The following is an 18,386-nucleotide window of genomic DNA, read 5'->3' as shown; positions in this document are numbered from 1 at the left end:
TCGAATTGGAAATAACTATGGCTATTTCTTCCACATGGTTTTCATTGCTAATTTGACATCCGTGTAAAAACCAATGAACAAAACAAAGAAGCTGTATTTTATGAGGTTTTGTGGTACAAAACTACAAATAGCTTTTGAGTTTCCTTGTTTTGCCTCCTCTGGAAGTAAATTAAATGAGTTATTTGAGGTTTCCATGTAAACTGCTAATGAGATGATGCATAACTCTCCTCATAAGCTGGGAAAAGTTTAAAAACTAAAGAAAAAAAAAAATTGGATTTTGGTCTCCGGAGTTTTAGTTCCAGTATCATTAACAGCTGTGAACACAGCTTGGTTGAAAGTCGAGCTTCTGGGGGCAAACTCCTGATTTAGGTATTCAAGCTTAGGCAAATTATTTACCCTCTCTCGTCTTGGGATCCTCATTTATAAACCAGAGGTAACCCTAACACCTACCTCATGGGGGTTATTGTCAAGATCTCGCTGGATAAAAGCATGAAAAACACTTGGCTCAGCATACTACTGCACATATGTCAGAAGGCTGCTCAGAGTCTTGGTATTTCCATGGGTGTTGGCCCTATGCCCCTGACTCTCACCCAGGAATTATGTTAAAAATGTAACAGCCATCTGACTGGATAATTCTTATGTAAGAGGTCATTTGTGCGGGGAACCTATGCAGTCCAGTCTACCTAAGATGGACTTAGACAGAAATCTAAGTCTGGGGTCAAACGTCTCTGTTTCCAAAGAAAAGCACTTCTCTGATGCTGCCATGACCAATCCACTTAGGTCGGCTCTTCTGACCAAGTGGGCTGGGTGACAGTCAACATTTAGTTAAGACAAGTGACTTGGAGTGAATCTAGAGCCAGGGGATGGGGTGAACTGGAGGACTCTGGTTACGGAAACTTTGGGTTGAGAAAGAGGAGAGGAAGCATGTGAGATGGAAGAGGACTCTCAATGTCAGAGGAGATCTCACACAGGCAGGGCTTGTTTATGCCAGGGAGGGCACGCACAGGGTCTCCAGTGCCACTTACAATCCACTCAGCCCATGAGAGCCATTGCAGCTCCATCCCAGCCCTTTTCCCTGTGCTGCTTATGGATTCAGCCTTAGAATCTTCCTTTTCACCAGCTCTAGGTTGCCACTATCCACTGATTAAGGTGACACGTAAGTTGAAAGTTTGTGCCATCTCTGACTTACACATTTCCCCCAATATCCACTGATATTTTCACTAATATTTCAACTAATATCCCACCCGAGGCATATTCTAACTCAGTTGGTACATGCATTATCCATCCTCAGAGAAGCAGGGAGCAACGATGGCAGACAATACACTTAATAGCTGAGAGAGAAAGTTGGCTTTGTCCAAGATGAGAACTGTCCCCAAGCGAGGCAAGGATATTCAGCACACATTCAGATAACTGCATGCATTCATGAATACAATTACAGGGCCAACTCCTCATTCAAATTTATTTTTGTGTATATGTGACTCACTTATATACAGAGTAGCAGTCAGAAGAGCATTGTTTGGGAACAGGGTGGAGACAGCAGAATTTTCTTCTTAAATGGATTAATCCACTTAGGCAGTGAAACTATTCTGGGGGGCAAAGTCAGCTCTACACATGGGTTGTGCCTTTACAAAGTATATGCCTGTGGGCATCACAAGCTTACAGACCTCAAGTTTCATGGGCCTCGAAAGCTGATTATTTTTCCAAGTGATTTTTCTTTCCTTTTGTTGCAAGAGTTCAGTTAAGCTGCTTCTGGACTAAAGTGTTTGGTGTTCCCTGTTTTCCAGGAGGTTTGCACCTGATAAATGCATTTAGGTATTGGATTCTTCAGATAAGTACACACACATTTGAGGACTGAATAATCATTTTTTTAAAAATCAAAGGGATATGAACGTCCAAGTCTCTTCTTCCTGCTTGACTTAACCCAAGGAGTTTGTGAATGCTAAAGATATTTGACAAGCTATAAACTGTGAGTAAATGCTGGGGGTGAAGAGGATGAGGGGGTTGAGGATGGTGATTATTTAAATTTTTTATTAGAGATAATTTCAAAAACACACAAAACTAGAGAGGTTAGTGTGATGAACTGCCATGTTACCAACATTTTGCATCTTGGTTAAACTTTCTCCCCTCTTCCCTTTTTAGGCCATGATTATTATCCTTCACATATTTCTTATCATCCTGTGTTCATCTGATCACTTGAAAAATATATAGGGATAAAATAAATAGCAGAAGAATAAGGGAGAAGGCAAGAGAGAAGAGAGAAAAAAAAAATGTCAACATAGTCCCTGGGAAATACCTAATGAAGATTCAAAATTGAGTAAGATGGTTAGTGGCATAACTGCAGGGTCTCCCTCTGACATAGACACAGCTAAACTATAATGTCTGCAAAATTTGAGCACTATGATACAGAGTATATACTGTTGAATGACACTCCAAAGGTTTATTAATATGGAAGGTCTGAGCCAATGGCTCCCAACTCTCAGCTATGGGGGACCCATTATGGTGTTGAATGGTGCACTGCTTTGAATATCATAATGGTACTGCTGGGGTCCTTTAAATTTGGGGGGAAAAGGGAACAATACAAAATTACTAGTCAGTACTGCTTCAAAATTAATTTGTATTTTACAAGATCCCCTAATCACCTTTCCCCCATATGTTCCATCCCAAACAGGGACTTTACAGGTTATTTTGAAAAAAAAAAAAAATTCAGGGTATGTGTGTGGGTAGTGTTTAAAATTTTCAAGAATGTCGCTGTATTTAACTGCTAATGAAGTGTTTCTTGGAGGGGCTTCCAGACCTTCAGTGGATTTACAATGAGCAGTCTTTATTTGCATGCCAAAAGCGTGCACTAATCCTCAGCATCAGCTGGTTCCCAGAAATACATGTGCCCCCCAAATCCTGTTTATCCTGCTGGTTTATTTAGCAAAGCTTTTCTTCACAGAGAGCACAGGCCTCCATTTCAGGCTGACCAACCTGCTTATTCCAAATCCCTAATTAATGTAATTAAAGCTTTAATGGACTGCAGCCAGGATATAAACCACACAACCCCCCTTTTAAACTTGTTGTTTGATGAGTGTGCAGGACTGGTCCACGGCAGAGGGCTTCCTGTGTGAGGACTGAGGCCCTGCTCTCCCAGAAGGCCCTGGACACCTCTCACCCAATGCCCAGGCCATTTCTGATGCCCAGGGAGTCAGTCGTTCGTCAGGTTCATGCTCACAAACCGAACTGCCCCCCACCCCTCTGGTGTTCACCGAAGCAAACGGGTTCTCTCTAAACATTCCTATACATGCTAGTCTCTTGGGGATTTTTCTACTGCCATTATGCCCTGGGAAACAAGGCTAATGTCCTAACTAAAATACTGAATACTTCCCAGCAACCTAGGAGAATCTTGTTACATCCTGCAGAGCCCTCTTGTATTAACCCGCCTGCAGAGAATCGCTCAGAACCTTTCCAATAACCAAACCCCAAAGGTCTACAGCTTAAACCCAGAGTGCCTTCAGGTGTTCCTACAAAGTGCAAACTGAGCCATAATGGCTCTGGTGAGTTCACATCATCTAAGCTTCAGATGGATATCTGGAATTTAATACTGGAGAAGGGAAAAGGATTTACAATTTAAAAAAAGCCTTTTCAGTATGTACTAAGCTAGATGTCTTCTATTACCTTACTGAATCCTCACAACCACCTCGTCAGGGGTTATTATCGGTCCCATTTTACAGATGACAAAATTGAATCTCAGAGACATCAGGTAGTTTGCCCAAGGACCCACTAAATGCTAATAAAATGCTGCGGGAAAGATATAAGCAAAAACGCTCAAGATCTGTGATGCCCAATCCAACAGCCATTAGCCTATGAGGCTACTGTGCACTTGAAATGTAGCTAGTGTGACTGAGGAACTGAATTTTTGATTTTATTTAATTTTAATTAATTTAAACCTAAACAGCCACATGTGGCTAGTGGCAACCATATTGGATAGCATGGAAATGGAATGTTTCCATCATCACAGAAAGTTCTGTTGGACGGTGCTGTTATAGCTGATAAAAGTTCAGTTCTGGATATGCTGGGTTTGAAATGGTGGTGCGACATCCAAGGGGGATAAACAAACAGGTAAGCAACCTAGACTTGGGAGTCATCCACCCAGAGAGGAAAGCAGGAGGGCACGCAGGGAGGGAGAGCAGGGACAAGGGTTGAGAAGAGAAACTGGGGGTGTCGGTGGAGAATGCCTACATTTTAGCCAGCAGGAGGAAGAGGAGCCCCCAAAATCACTGAAAAATGGAGTTCTTATACTTTTTTCAGGCTTAATAATTTATTTCTCCTCTTACACTTTTAGATAAGCATTTGGGGAACAAATATTTTGCTTAAGATTGAAGATCTACCTTTTATAATAAAAAAAAAGTACATGTATTTACTGTTTACATGACTGTTTGGTGCAAAGATATCTTCCCTTTGAAAGGTATGATATTTATGCCCTCCAGCTCAGAGCCAGGTACACTATGTGCAGAAAAATGTTAGCCCAAGACACAGCATCCCATGGCTTTGATGCAACGTGCAGGAAGTGGTTCAAATTCAATTGCAAACTGTCCACAAACTCCCTTAATAATGAGATCCCAACAACTTGTTGAAATAAAAGCTCTGATGCAGCTCCCTGCTGCGAAGGGTACTTCACGATGATTTTCACTTAAACCTCCCCTTTCAGTTGCCTGGGGGAAGTCTTCATGAATTTATCTGATCCTGTATTTCTTACTGTGTAATCAAAGTTATCCAGAGAAAAAGTCTAATTCTTTTCCTCGTTGGGAATGAAAAGTTCGCTCACAATGCCTTTACAGTAAGGAGTTTCACTTTGGTAAGATCTGAGACCAAACTCTCTTTTCCTTTGGTGAGAAAGATCTTGGGCCAGTCTACCCCATCCTCTTTATCCTAGTGTCTGGAGCACCCACTGACTTCAAAAGGTAATTTCCTACCCACCCCTGTAGATGGAGGTGGGTGATGCACAGAGGGAGGAAGGAGAGGGGGCAATGAGAAAGGTACGAGCAAGGCGATAAAGGAGCCTGCTAAGGTTAAGGTTAAAATTAAAACACAAACCTTGAAATTTAGAGTTCTGAAAAGCCCATTAAAAGATTTCCAACTTATGGGTTTCCCTGGTGGCACAGAGGTTGAGAATCTGCCTGCCAATGCAGGGGACACGGGTTCGAGCCCTGGTCTGGGAAGGTCCCACATGCCGCGGAGCAACTGGGCCCGTGAGCCACAACTACTGAGCCTGTGCGTCTGGAGCCTGTGCTCCGCAATAAGAGAGGCCGCGATAGTGGGGGGCCCACGCGCCACGATGAAGAGTGGCCCCCGCTTACCGCAACTAGAGAAAGCCCTCGCACAGAAACGAAGACCCAACACAGCCAAAAAATAAATAAATAAATTAAAAAAAAAAGAAAAGATAGAAAACAAATATAGATGACAAAAAAAAAATTTCCAACTTTTTCCTCTATATAATTACAATGGGGCTTTGGTGACTACTCACTGCGCCAAGTGGCCCTAAAGCGCACAACGCAAAATTGGGGAGAGAGGAATTCTGGGGATTAAAATGCAAGAAGCATGCAAACAGAATGCCAGGGTTGCCTATTAAAATGGGGAAAAGACTGGAGGATGCCAAAATGAAGCTCCCATTCTCCCCACCCTTGCTTCTGATTGTCCTAGGTAGTGTTTGCAACCACAGTGCTGAATTTACATACAGCCGACTTCTGCCTCATTTATGCAATTAACCACAATTTCTCTGTGTGTGTGCATCACTCCCTGGGAGAACATGAAGAATCTGCAAGGAGATGTTATCTCTTTCAGGATAACTGGGAGCCATTTAGTGGGTAATTCACTGAATGGAACCCCAGTGCCTTTGAAAGAGTTGATTCATCTCCTGAGGGGCCTTGAGAATGTGCCTCATCAGGCCTAATGGAACCAAAGGGACGTCATTACAGAAGAGCTTGTATTATTTTCCTTTTTTTTGTAACCAAATTGACTTTTTCTGATCTTTTTAATTTTAATTTTCTTAACAGTGCATTGTTAAGAAAAAACAAAAACCAGAATAAGGCCACACCTTTCGGGCAAGTAGGACTGGGAAGAGAATGTTCTTTTCTAAGGCCTGGCTTCTCTCGCTCTCCGCCTGTGGGTGGAGGAGGGACGTGGACAGGGAGACCCCGTCATGAACAGTGCTGGGTGGGCCAGGCCTGGGCAACCTCCAAGGGGCCTTCAGGATGCTAGACGGTGGGCACGTTTACTGCTCTAAAGATGGAAACCACTTGTCCCCTTTCAGGCTGCATCAGAGCTCAGCTCAAACCCTTCCTTCCCCTTCATCTCCTGCCCTGATTGAAATTTCCAGAGGAAGAAATTCCAGCCCACCCATGGGAGCCCTTCCAGATGCCCCATTCCTCTTATATGCAAGCAAATAGATACTCTGGCCACTTAAATTCTGACCTGCCCTCATTTTACTATAACTGAAGCCTAATTTCTCTCATTCATTCTTGGTGAGGTTCTGACTCAGCAAGGGCTGTGGTGCAGAGAGACCACGGTGGGAACTGCAGACAAGACCCGCATCCAGCTCTACCGCATGCTAATCACATGCCTGTGATCAAATTTTTAAGCTCTCTGGGTTTTGGTTCTCTTATCTGTAAAATGGGGGTATGATTTACTCATTGCTTTCTTTCTGCCAGCTCTGGAAGAATGCAAGGTGGCTCTCCGGGATCCATGAAAGTACAATAAAATAGAATGACTGATAAGAAGGGCAGAAGAAGTAGGACAAACACGAGGCTGGGGACATAGCAGAGAGGCAGGGATGGGGCTAAAACAAATGCGGCTGAGACTGTCCGCTGACGTAGTTGCCATGTGGGTTGAATATTTCTGAAAATCCTTGTAAGTTGGAAAATTGTGAACGAATGTAGGGAATTGCTCCCAACATTTTCAGCAGCTGCTGAGCCCAGGACTATGTGTGCTGTAATTCTACTTAACAAGTATGTATGCAGGTACAAGGGTTGAGGGAGACGTGGAGAGGAGGAAGCCAGCAGCCTGGTGGGGGGACCTAGGGGACAGCCCCAGTGACTCTCCAGCAGAACGTGGGGAGCACGTCAGGAGCAGGATGAGGCTTCAAGCAGAGGCCGTGTAAGGTTGGGCCAGGGTCCTGGGTATTGAGAACTGTGTGCAGGCACCCTCAGCGTCTGCTATGTCTGTATGAATTCTGTGCCCCCTCTGTTTCCAGACTGCATTTCCGACTTTCACGTGTTAATAAGCATGACTGCCAGGAAAGCAGCACTCACATCTCTTACAAAAAAATGGAAAATCCTGCTCACCAGCTAAGGGTAAGAGGGGCATGTGGCCAACACTGACCTCGCCATTCTTACTCCGTCTCCCATATAGAGGTGCCACTGATCAAAAACGACTGGATGATACTAACTTTCATTTTCACACAGGGTTCTCTGAGCATCTTTAATACCTGTTCAACCTTGACTCCATCTCATGTTCAACATCCCCATAGAAAAGGGGCCTCTGGATTTCCCAAGACATGCACAGGGCTCACCTTCCTTTTAGAATCTCCCCATCCCAACCCCTGGTGTGCTAATGAAAACTATTTTATTTGTGGCAGTAACCAGAGTGCCATTTACTTTAAAAATTTTAGCTGGTGAAGAAATGGGCCGTAGCTCTTAAAAGCAAGGATTACACTAGCCTCGGTAACCAATGAGATGGGCAACCACCAGCCATTTTAGCTACAAACTTCTGTTAAGAGTTTACTATCAGGATGATCCCTTCGAGCAGGCCCTATTAAAAAAAATAATCACCATCTGCTCGACTCCCTTCTTTTTTATTAAACTGGTCATTAATTACTGGTAACAACTAATTTCATCTGGATTTTATTGAGTAATTATAAAATAAACAGGGGAGGATATCAAGCTTCCTGCCTTGCTGAGGGCAGGAATTCTTTATAATGCTATGTTTCAAAAGGGGGCTGTAATAAACCACCAAGTTCCATTTAATATGGTAATTACAATTCTCAAAATTCATCCTTCCTGTGGTTAACAAGTGCCTTCTTTCAGGTTAGCTCAGCCTGACTTCAGCTTGGGTCATTAAATAGCAAACTAGTTTTCACCCACTGGTAACAACAGATCTTTCATGGCTTACTGCCTAATTAATTGAGGTGCATAATTTGATCGCTATAACTTTTAAAAAATTTCATATTCCAGGTATCACATAGCAGTACGCTATTATTGTAGCGTAATTTAAAGTGGACTGAGTTTTAGGGTTTTGACTAGAATAGGTTCATTATCCTGGATAAGGTAAAGTGCAAAGTTTTACCAATGTTTTTCAACTACAACATTTAGGTTAAAACATTTGCAACAAGTCATTAATTTAATAACGTGCTCATCCAAAACAAATCATAACTCATTTCTTTTTACTGCAAAAGTAATTGAGTAATGAATAATGAAAATCACCCCACTGAAAAGGGCAGTAAATATGTTGACTTTATTATTAATACTCAATTTTGGTTAATAAGGCAGCTATTAAATTTCAAACATGATGGACTTGATTTATTGACTTATTCAAGATAACAGTGAAATATTATCTAGTAAATACCAGGGTTCTTGCAAGAGAAGATCTGATCATGAAATAAATGAATTCAACTGAAATTTCAGCTCACATTTTTAACTATTCAACCTCAAACCTCTTACCCCTGTATCTCACATGTTCCTTAAAAGAGTTTTAATTGTGTGTGTGCAGGTGCACACACGCATGTGTGTGAGAGAGGTGGGGAAGGGCCCTAAGACAGCTTTCCATAGTACTCTGCACCCTGGTGAACTGGAATTCTCTGGTGAGTCAGTACTGGTTTGGTCACTCTTAGACTACCCAAAAGGAGTTCATAATAAAATACCAAGAAGATATTAGTTACACCTAAAAGGTGGTCTGTAGCCTAAGACTCAAACACAACATTTCAGTGACGGTTCAGGAGAAAGACACATGCACCCGAATGTTCATTGCAGCACTATTTACAATAGCCAGGTCATGGAAGCAACCTAAATGCCCATCAACAGACGAGTGGATAAAGAAGATGTGGTACATATATACAATGGAATATTACTCAGCCATAAAAAGGAATGAAATTGAGTCATTTGTTGAGAAGTGGATGGATCTACAGACTGTCATACAGAGTGAAGTAAGTCAGAAAGAGAAAAACAAATATCGTATATTAATGCATGTATGTGGAACCTAGAAAAATGGTACAGATGAGCCAGTTTGCAGGGCAGAAGTTGAGACACAGATGTAGAGAATGGACATATGGACACCAAGGGGGGGAAAACTGTGGTGGGGTGGGGATGGTGGTGTGCTGAATTGGGCGATTGGGATTGACATGTATACACTGATGTGTATAAAATTGATGCCTAATAAGAACCTGCAGTATAAAAAAACAAACAAAACAACTAATACTAAACTTTCATTGGGTTATTTGTATGGAAATATGTTAATATAAATGTTTCAGACATTACATGAAATTTCTCAAAATCTTATATTTGTATTTGTATGGAAATATGTTAATATAAATGTTTCAGACATTATATGAAATTTCTAAAAATCTTATATTTGTATTTGTATGGAAATATGTATGGAAATATGTTAATATAAATGTTTCAGACATTATATGAAATTTCTAAAAATCTTATATTTGTATTTGTATGGAAATATGTATGGAAATATGTTAATATAAATGTTTCAGACATTACATGAAATTTCTAAAAACCTTATATGTTCTGGTATAATGTTACAAGTAATAATCCTAGTTATTACTTTAAAATGTATATCTCAGAAATAACTAATTTTCTTGTCAACTGCATTATTATGAACTTTCATCAAATCTTTAACAGTGGTCATTTTTAAGTCTTTTGTCATTTACAGACAGTTCTGGGTGTACTCTGATGCTTTTGCAAATATGTTCCTATAAAAGGCTTTCATCTTCAAGAAATTCATGGAAAAGACTCGGACAAGTACAGGTTTCTGGTAACTGACTGTACTGCTGAACTGAATGAATAAGCATTTTCAGAACTCTAATGAAAAACTGATGAACTCATAAAAGTGCTAACAAAAGATCAAGATGAAAAAAAATTAGTTACATGGGACTGAGTGAACTGATGAGGATGAGTATAAGTTTTGTGACTTTGTCTGAATTAAAAAAAAAAAAAATCCAACAAGGACTCAGAGGCAAAGAATATACAAATCAATTTTCACTGCAAAGTAAAGGAGCTGTTACAGTGGAGGATTACTGGACTGAATGTCAATATTCTGACATAGTATGAGTGTGTTTCATGTTTGGTAATTGCAATCATTGTTGCTTTTGTTGTGGTCATCCATGTACAATGCTTGGTGTCAGTCTATTTATCTCTTGTAAAAATAAAATACAGTGTGTGTGTGTGGAAAAAAAAAAAAGAGAAAAAAAACTCATTAAATGTAAAGGGCACTAGTTGAATGTGTTTTTTAAACTCCTGTAAATAGAATTACAGTTGATTCTTCAGTTATTCACAGCAGTTATGTTCTATAAAGTTGCTGCAAACACTGAACTAGTGAAAATGGAGCCACTGTGTCGCAAGTACTGATTCTAAGTTTACAAAGAAATTTTAGTGAGTAGGCGAATTCGCAAATACGGAATCTGCAAATGATGAGGACTGACTGTACCTTATACCACAAACTTATACTATGCATTCACCCATGTATTACATTTGCTTATCTGCTGTAATTCTCTTCACTTATAGGACAACCTCAGCCCTATTTTAAGCCTTTTAAGCAATGGCATGGCCCAGAACATACATACTTTATTTAGCAAAGCCTGAAAAATTTCTGGGAATCACTAACTTTCAGAAGAATTGGAATAGTAGTTAAAGTTTCAAGTCATATATATTTTGAGGAAATTTCATGTTCTTGTCAAACATTTTCTTATTTATCTGCATATTTCAGAGAAGGGCTTCATTTCACACTGAGACATTAAGTAACATCCTGGTTTGTCTAGCTCTAACTCAACAGTGATTCTTTTTTTTTTTTAATTAATTAATTTATTTATCTATTTTTGGCTGTGTTGGGTCTTCGTTGCTGTGTGTGGGCTTTCCCTAGTTGCGGCGAGCGGGGGCTACTCTTCGTTGTAGTGCGCGGGCTTCTCATTGCAGTGGCTTCTCTTGTTGTGGATCATGGGCTCTAGGCGGGCGGGCTTCAGTAGTTGTGGCACACGGGCTCAGTAGTTGTGGCTCTAGAGTGCAGGCTCAGTAGTTGTGGCGCACGGGCTTAGTTGCTCCACAGCATGTGGGACCTACCTGGACCAGGGCTCGAACCCATGTCCCCTGCATTGGCAGGTGGATTCTTAACCACTGCACCACCAGGGAAGCCCCCTCTCAAATCAATAGAATTAGAAATGAAAAAGGAGAAGTAACCACTGACACTGCAGAAATACAAACGATCATGAGAGATTACTACAAGCAACTCTATGCCAATAAAATGGACAACCTGGAAGAAATGGACAAATTCTTAGAAATGCACAACCTGCCGAGACTGAACTAGGAAGAAATAGAAAATATGAACAGACCAATCACAAGCACTGAAATTGAAACTGTGATTAAAAATCTTCCAACAAACAAAAGCCCAGGACCAGATGGCTTCACAGGCGAATTCTATCAAACATTTAGAGAAGAGCTAACACCTATCCTTCTCAAACTCTTCCAACATATTGGAGAGGGAGGAACACTCCCCAACTCATTCTACGAGGCCACCATCACCCTGATACCAAAACCAGACAAAGATGTCATAAAGAAAGAAAACTACAGGCCAATATCACTGATGAACATAGATGCAAAAATTCTCAACAAAATACTAGCAAACAGCATCCAACAGCACATTAAAAGGATCATACACCATGATCAAGTGGGGTTTATTCCAGGAATGCAAGGATTCTTCAATATACGCAAATCAATCAACGTGATACACCATATTAACAAATTGAAGGAGAAAAACCATATTATCATCTCAATAGATGCAGAGAAAGCTTTCGACAAAATTCAACACCCATTTATGATAAAAGCCCTGCAGAAAGTAGGCATAGAGGGAACTTTCCTCAACATAATAAAGGCCATATATGACAAACCCACAGCCAACATCGTCCTCAATGGTGAAAAACTGAAACCATTTCACTAAGATCAGGAACAAGACAAGGTTGTCCACTCTCACCACTATTAGTCAACATAGTTTTGGAAGTTTTAGCCACAGCAATCAGAGAAGAAAAAGAAATAAAAGGAATCCAAATCGGAAAAGAAGAAGTAAAGCTGTCACTGTTTGCAGATGACATGATAGTATACATAGAGAATCCTAAAGATGCTACCAGAAAACTACTAGAGCTAATCAATGAATTTGGTAAAGTAGCAGGATACAAAATTAATGCACAGAAATCTCTTGCATTCCTATACACTAATGATGAAAAATCTAAAAGTGAAATTAAGGAAACACTCCCATTTACCATTGCAACAAAAAGAATAAAATATCTAGGAATAAACCTACCTAAGGAGACAAAAGACCTGTATGCAGAAAATTATAAGACACTGATGAAAGAAATTAAAGATGATACAAATAGATGGAGAGATATACCATGTTCTTGGATTGAAAGAATCAACATTGTGAAAATGACTCTACTACCCAAAGCAATCTACAGATTCAATGCAATCCCTATCAAACTACCACTGGCATTTTTCACAGAACTAGAACAAAAAATTTCACAATTTGTATGGAAACACAAAAGACCCCGAATAGCCAAAGCAATCTTGAGAACGAAAAATGGAGCTGGAGGAATCAGGCTCCCTGACTTCATACTATACTACAAAGCTACAGTAATCAAGACAGTATGGTACTGGCACAAAAACAGAAATATAGATCAATGGAACAGGATAGAAAGCCCAGAGATAAACCCACGCACACATGGTCACCTTATCTTTGATAAAGGAGGCAAGCATATACAGTGGAGAAAAGACAGCCTCTTCAATAAGTGGTGCTGGGAAAACTGGACAGGTACATGTAAAAGTATGAAATTAGAACACTCCCTGACACCATACACAAAAATAAACTCAAAATAGATTAAAGACCTAAATGTAAGGCCAGACACTATCAAACTCTTAGAGGAAAACATAGGCAGAACACTCTATGACACATAAATCACAGCAAGATCCTTTTTGACCCACCTCCTAGAGTAATGGAAATAAAAACAAATATAAACAAATGGGACCTAATGAAACTTAAAAGCTTTTGCACAGCAAATGAAACCATAAACAAGACCAAAAGACAACCCTCAGAATGGGAGAAAATATTTGCAAATGAAGCAACTGACAAAGGATTAATCTCCAAGATTTACAAGCAGCTCATGCAGCTCAATAACAAAAAACCAAACAACCCAATCCAAAAATGGGCAGAAGACCTAAACAGACATTTCTCCAAAGAAGATATACAGATTGCCAACAAACACATGAAAGAATGCTCAACATCATTAATCATTAGAGAAATGTAAATCACAACTACAATGAGATATCATCTCACACCGGTCAGAATGGCCATCATCAAAAAATCTAGAAACAATAAATGCTGGAGAGGGTGTGGAGAAAAAGGAACACTCTTGCACTGTTGGTGGGAATGTAAATTGATACAGCCACTATGGAGAACAGTATGGAGGTTCCTTAAAAAACTAAAAATGGAACTACCATATGACCCAGCAATCCCACTACTGGGCATATACTGTGAGAAAAGAGTCATGTACCAAAATGTTCATTGTAGCTCTATTTACAATAGCCAGGACATGGAAGCAACCTAAGTGTCCATCATCGGATGAATGGATAAAGAAGATGTGGCACATATATACAATGGAATATTACTCAGCCATAAAAAGAAACGAAATTGAGTTATTTGTAGTGAGGTGGCTGGACCTAGAGTCTGTCATACAGAGTAAAGTAAGTCAGAAAGAGAAAAACAAATACAGTATGCTAACACATATATATGGAATCTTAAAAAAAAAAAAAAGGTCATGAAGAACATAGTGGTAAGATGGGAATAAAGACACAGACCTCCTAGAGAATGGACTTGAGGATATGGGGAGGGGGAAGGGTAAGCTGTGACAAAGTGAGAGAGTGGCATGCACATATATACACTACCAAATGTAAAATAGATAGCTAGTGGGAAGCAGCCGCATAGCACAGGGAGGTCAGCTTGGTGCTTTGTGACCACCTAGAGGGGTGGGATAGGGTGGGTGAGAGGGAGGGAGATGCAAGAGGGAAGAGATATGGGAACATATGTATATGTGTAACTGATTCACTTTGTTATAAAGCAGAAACTAACACACCATTGTAAAGCAATTATACTCCAATAAAGATGTTAAAAAAAAAAACTATATGCAAAAAAAAAAAAGTCCTTCAGGATTCATCTGCCCCTCGGCACATGTAGAGATCTACCTGCAAAGGGGCCAATTTGTGCGCTAGTGACCGTGTCGTTGTTCTAGGTTTCACAGTTGACTTGGCTGACATATTCTCAGGCCTGTTCTAAGTAGGGCCTGGCTATGCAGCAGTGTGAGCAGAAACCGATCCATTGATTCTCTGGAATTGAGATAGTGGGGCTCGGACAACAAATTTGAGCTTGTTAGATAACCTTTTTTGAATCTGGAGCTATCCCTAACACTGAGCTGACTGTGTAGAACAAAAGAGGAAAACTTTGACATATAGCTGGAGAATCAATGAGCTAATACGGCTGCCTGAACAGCCAAAGGTGGTCTTAGACTAGAACAAACTAGCAGGGGGCAGAGATTCAGGTCTCCCTGATCCCCAAAGAAGAAGGTACCTCCTGAGAGCTGTGGCAAAGCAGGGAGAGCACTGCTGGGGAATATAGTGGAACTTTTGTTCCATAGCTGGGATGCTTTTTTGCTGCAAGTCACCTCACGGATATAGAATTTATTACCTATAAAAATGTTGGCTAAAGGGTGGTTCCAGGCTGTTAGTTAATTCAGTAGCACCCAGGACTCAGGTTCCTTCTCTCTTTTTGTTTGATTATCCCTGGCATGTTGTCCATCTCCTGGTTGCCAGAAGGTTGCAGCAGCTCTTTTTATCACATCTTTTCCTGGAGACACAGTCTTTGTTTTTTTTTAAGTTGAATGAATGATTCTTTAAATTCTATAGTGCTTTACAGTTTTCAAAAGTTTCACACACATGGTTTCATATAACCCCATAATAACCCTTTTTCCCTCCTACCTCTATATTGCCCCTCCCCACTTTTCTCTCCCCACTAGTAACCTCTAGTTTGTTCTCTATATCTGTGAGTCTGCTTCTTTTGTTTTATTCACTAGTTCGTTGTATTTTTCGATTCTACATATAAGTGATACACAGTATTTGTCTTACTCTGTCTGACTTAGAGACACAGTCTTTTAAAAAGACAATGAGGACTTTTTCTTCACCCTCCCATCCAGCTTACTTCCCCTCATGTTTCATTGGCTAGACCTGCATCACGATATTAACTTGTGTCAATCAGTGGGAAGGAGAATGAATTGCCACCATTAACTTGGACCGAAGTTTCTGATTCAGGTCTTGGGTGGAACCTTAGAATTTGCATTTCTAACGAGTTCCCAGGTAGTGCTAATGTTGCTGATGTGAGAACCTCTGAGGTTAGACTGTTTAAGATTTACCACCTGAATAAATTTAGGGCCCCTCCAGCAAATGAGAAGGGGAGGGATAGTGTTGGGTGGAAACCAGCAATGGCAGCTACACATGCTCTTTATAGGACATAGGGTTTCTGTGGAAACACTGGTCAGGGTACTTGCAAGTGGGGAGACTGAGGAAGGCTAGCAACTTGTATCCCTAGTTTCCTAGACGGAAGCTGAAACCAAGCAAACTAAAAATCCTCAGAAAGTAAATTAGAGATGCTTGCATAAGAAAGAGTTTTATTTCCGGGGTACGCCAAGTGTTGTATGCTTTCTAACGATTTTACAGAAAGATGTGGCAGTCAGTGACGCTGTTCCCTAAGTACCTCCGGCTCACCCATGTCTGGGCACATGATACAGCATGGCCATACGACTTGATTTGGCCAGTGAAATATGGCATGGAAATGACAGTTCACAGCGACCCCTCCTCTTGCTGTAGTAATTACAGAACGTAGGTCAAGGTAAAGCCTTTATCAGACTAGGTTCCCGAGTGCCTGAAATTAGCAGAGCTTTCTTAATGAGCCACGTTGGACATGTACAGTGAGCAAAAAATAAATTTGTTGTGTCATTGACATTTGGGGATTATTTGTTAAAGCAGTATAGTGAAACCCATCCTGATAAAGTATATAAAAATTTTATACTGCATTTAAATAATTATTATTATTTTTAGCTCGAACACCCCTTCTTAAAAAACCCTAACAAGGAATTCCCTGGTGGTCCAGTGGTTAGGACTCGGCGCTATCACTGCAGTGACCCGGGTTCAATCCCTGGTCAGGGAACTAAGATCCCGTAAGCCGAGTCACTGCCAACAAACAAACAAAACACCCTAATGATCCTTCAACACTTGGCTCAAGTTACATTTTCATCATGACTCCAGCCAACATTTCTCTCACGTGGATGCCAATTTCAACTATAAGAAAATCACAAGGTTCAGTACTTGGCTATTTTATAATTACCCATGTATATTAATATCACTTCACTGATTAGACTGCAGACTTTGAGAGCAGAGATCATGTCACAGACATCTTTATATCGTTTTGAGCAAAGGAGGGAAATTAGCAGCTTACAGATAGAATCTAGCTGAAGAATGGAGCTGTCCATACTTTACAGTATTTGAACTTTTCCATTTATTATTTGCATGCAATCAGGTGGTTATTAAGCACTTTTTGCCTGCTCATATTGGAGTTACATTGGAAATTTAAGAGCAGAGTTGCAAGCAACCACATGGCTGCTTCATTACATGGCTGCACTTTTTACCACCTATGGAAATTTCCATTTTCTCTGAGCTATTTGACTATATACTCGCCTGTTCACAATATCTTCCCAGAATGAACTAAGAAACAGAAAACAGTGGTGATAACTTAAGGAGAGAAATCAGCTAGTGGGGCTTAAAATAAAATTTGGTGAGCTCAAATGTGGGAAGTGACACTGATCATTGAAAAGGAATGCTAAAGCATGTTTCAAGTTTCATTAATATCACTAATCTGAATTTGGGACTCTGCAAAGTCACCTGGGCCCAGCCCTCTGTCTTCAGATTTTTGCTTTCAAGCATGCAAAGTATTATAGTTCTTAAAAGCAGATGTTAAAAGGCTGACTGCGGATTACCTGCTTAGTAAATGATGGAGGTGGTATTGAAAGACAGATCCTTTAAATACTCAGCATAGGTGGCAGACTAGCCCATCAGGATGGGAAATAAAATTAACACTTTGAAGAATTATAACTTTTGAACTCTCAGGAGAGAGAAATATTTTGGACCTGGCCCCAAGTTGTGAATAGGAGCTAAAATGGGGAAATTTGGGGGAGATAAACCAATAAGGAATAGAAGTCATAAGTCAGTCATGCTCAAACTTGCCATGAAAGTTTTAAAAATCTATCATTTAATTTTTCAAAGGTAAATGGATTTAATAGGTTTAGGGTGACACCTAATAATTTGCATTTCTAACAAGTTCCCAGATGATACTGCTGTTATTGGTTTGAGAACCACTGAGCTTAGACTATTCGAAATGCAAGCATGCCAACGCCTTAATGCTCTGTAGCAGCATATTTTTTGGTCAAAATGTAACTACCAGTGCTAGTCAGAACAGAGCAAGCATGAGGATACATTCTGTGATAACATGGCAACAACACAAAACAATCGCTTTATAATTACTAAAGTAATACCAAATTTGCGGGAAAGCATACGATAGGTTTGGGTGAAGTCTTAGAAAAGAGGAATGACTTAAGGTTACAAAAGGAAGGAGTGGGCTCAGTTTGGTCCTGTTTGACTATGAGGACTATGGACGCCACAAAGCTAAGGAAGATTCAGGACTCCAGGAGTCTAATTTCACCTAAGCCTCTTATTAAATAATTAAAAGCAACTCATCAATTCAAGAAATACAAGTTGGAAGTAGGCTTTCGCTCTAAATATCATTAATGACAACGCATAATTCACTCCCTATTTCCAATAGTTGAGTTAACTCTGAGTGGAAGTGGTATAATTGCTGGCACCTTAGAATCCTCCTTGAATGCCACCCTTAAAATCCAAGCAAATGGATGCCTCACAGGAGTGAATGCCTAAAGGGAAGCACCTTTGGTGCTTGAGGAAGGAAAAGTCCTTGGCTCTGACCTAAGACTAGTCCACAGTATTGCAAATGATATCCAAGAGTAAAGGCGTTCTGGTCGTATTTTC

The 18,386-nt window shown here is 40.3% G+C and overlaps 1 protein-coding gene and 1 non-coding gene across 4 annotated transcripts in view; one reads left to right on the top strand and one right to left on the bottom strand.

Moving 5' to 3' along the window:
• Nucleotides 1-18,386, bottom strand: part of JAZF1 (JAZF zinc finger 1) — a 343,179-nt gene that overhangs the window by 63,470 nt on the left and 261,323 nt on the right. The window lies entirely within an intron of this gene.
• On the top strand, nucleotides 16,426-16,497 carry TRNAD-AUC (transfer RNA aspartic acid (anticodon AUC)). Its single transcript has one exon. It is a non-coding gene; the product is annotated as a tRNA-Asp (tRNA).

The sequence above is a fragment of the Balaenoptera acutorostrata genome, chromosome 7 (assembly GCF_949987535.1).
Source record: "Balaenoptera acutorostrata chromosome 7, mBalAcu1.1, whole genome shotgun sequence".
NCBI classification, from domain to species: Eukaryota; Metazoa; Chordata; class Mammalia; order Artiodactyla; family Balaenopteridae; genus Balaenoptera; species Balaenoptera acutorostrata.
The sequence above is the reverse complement of the archived record's forward strand: the minus strand, read 5'-3'. Positions and strand labels throughout refer to the sequence as shown.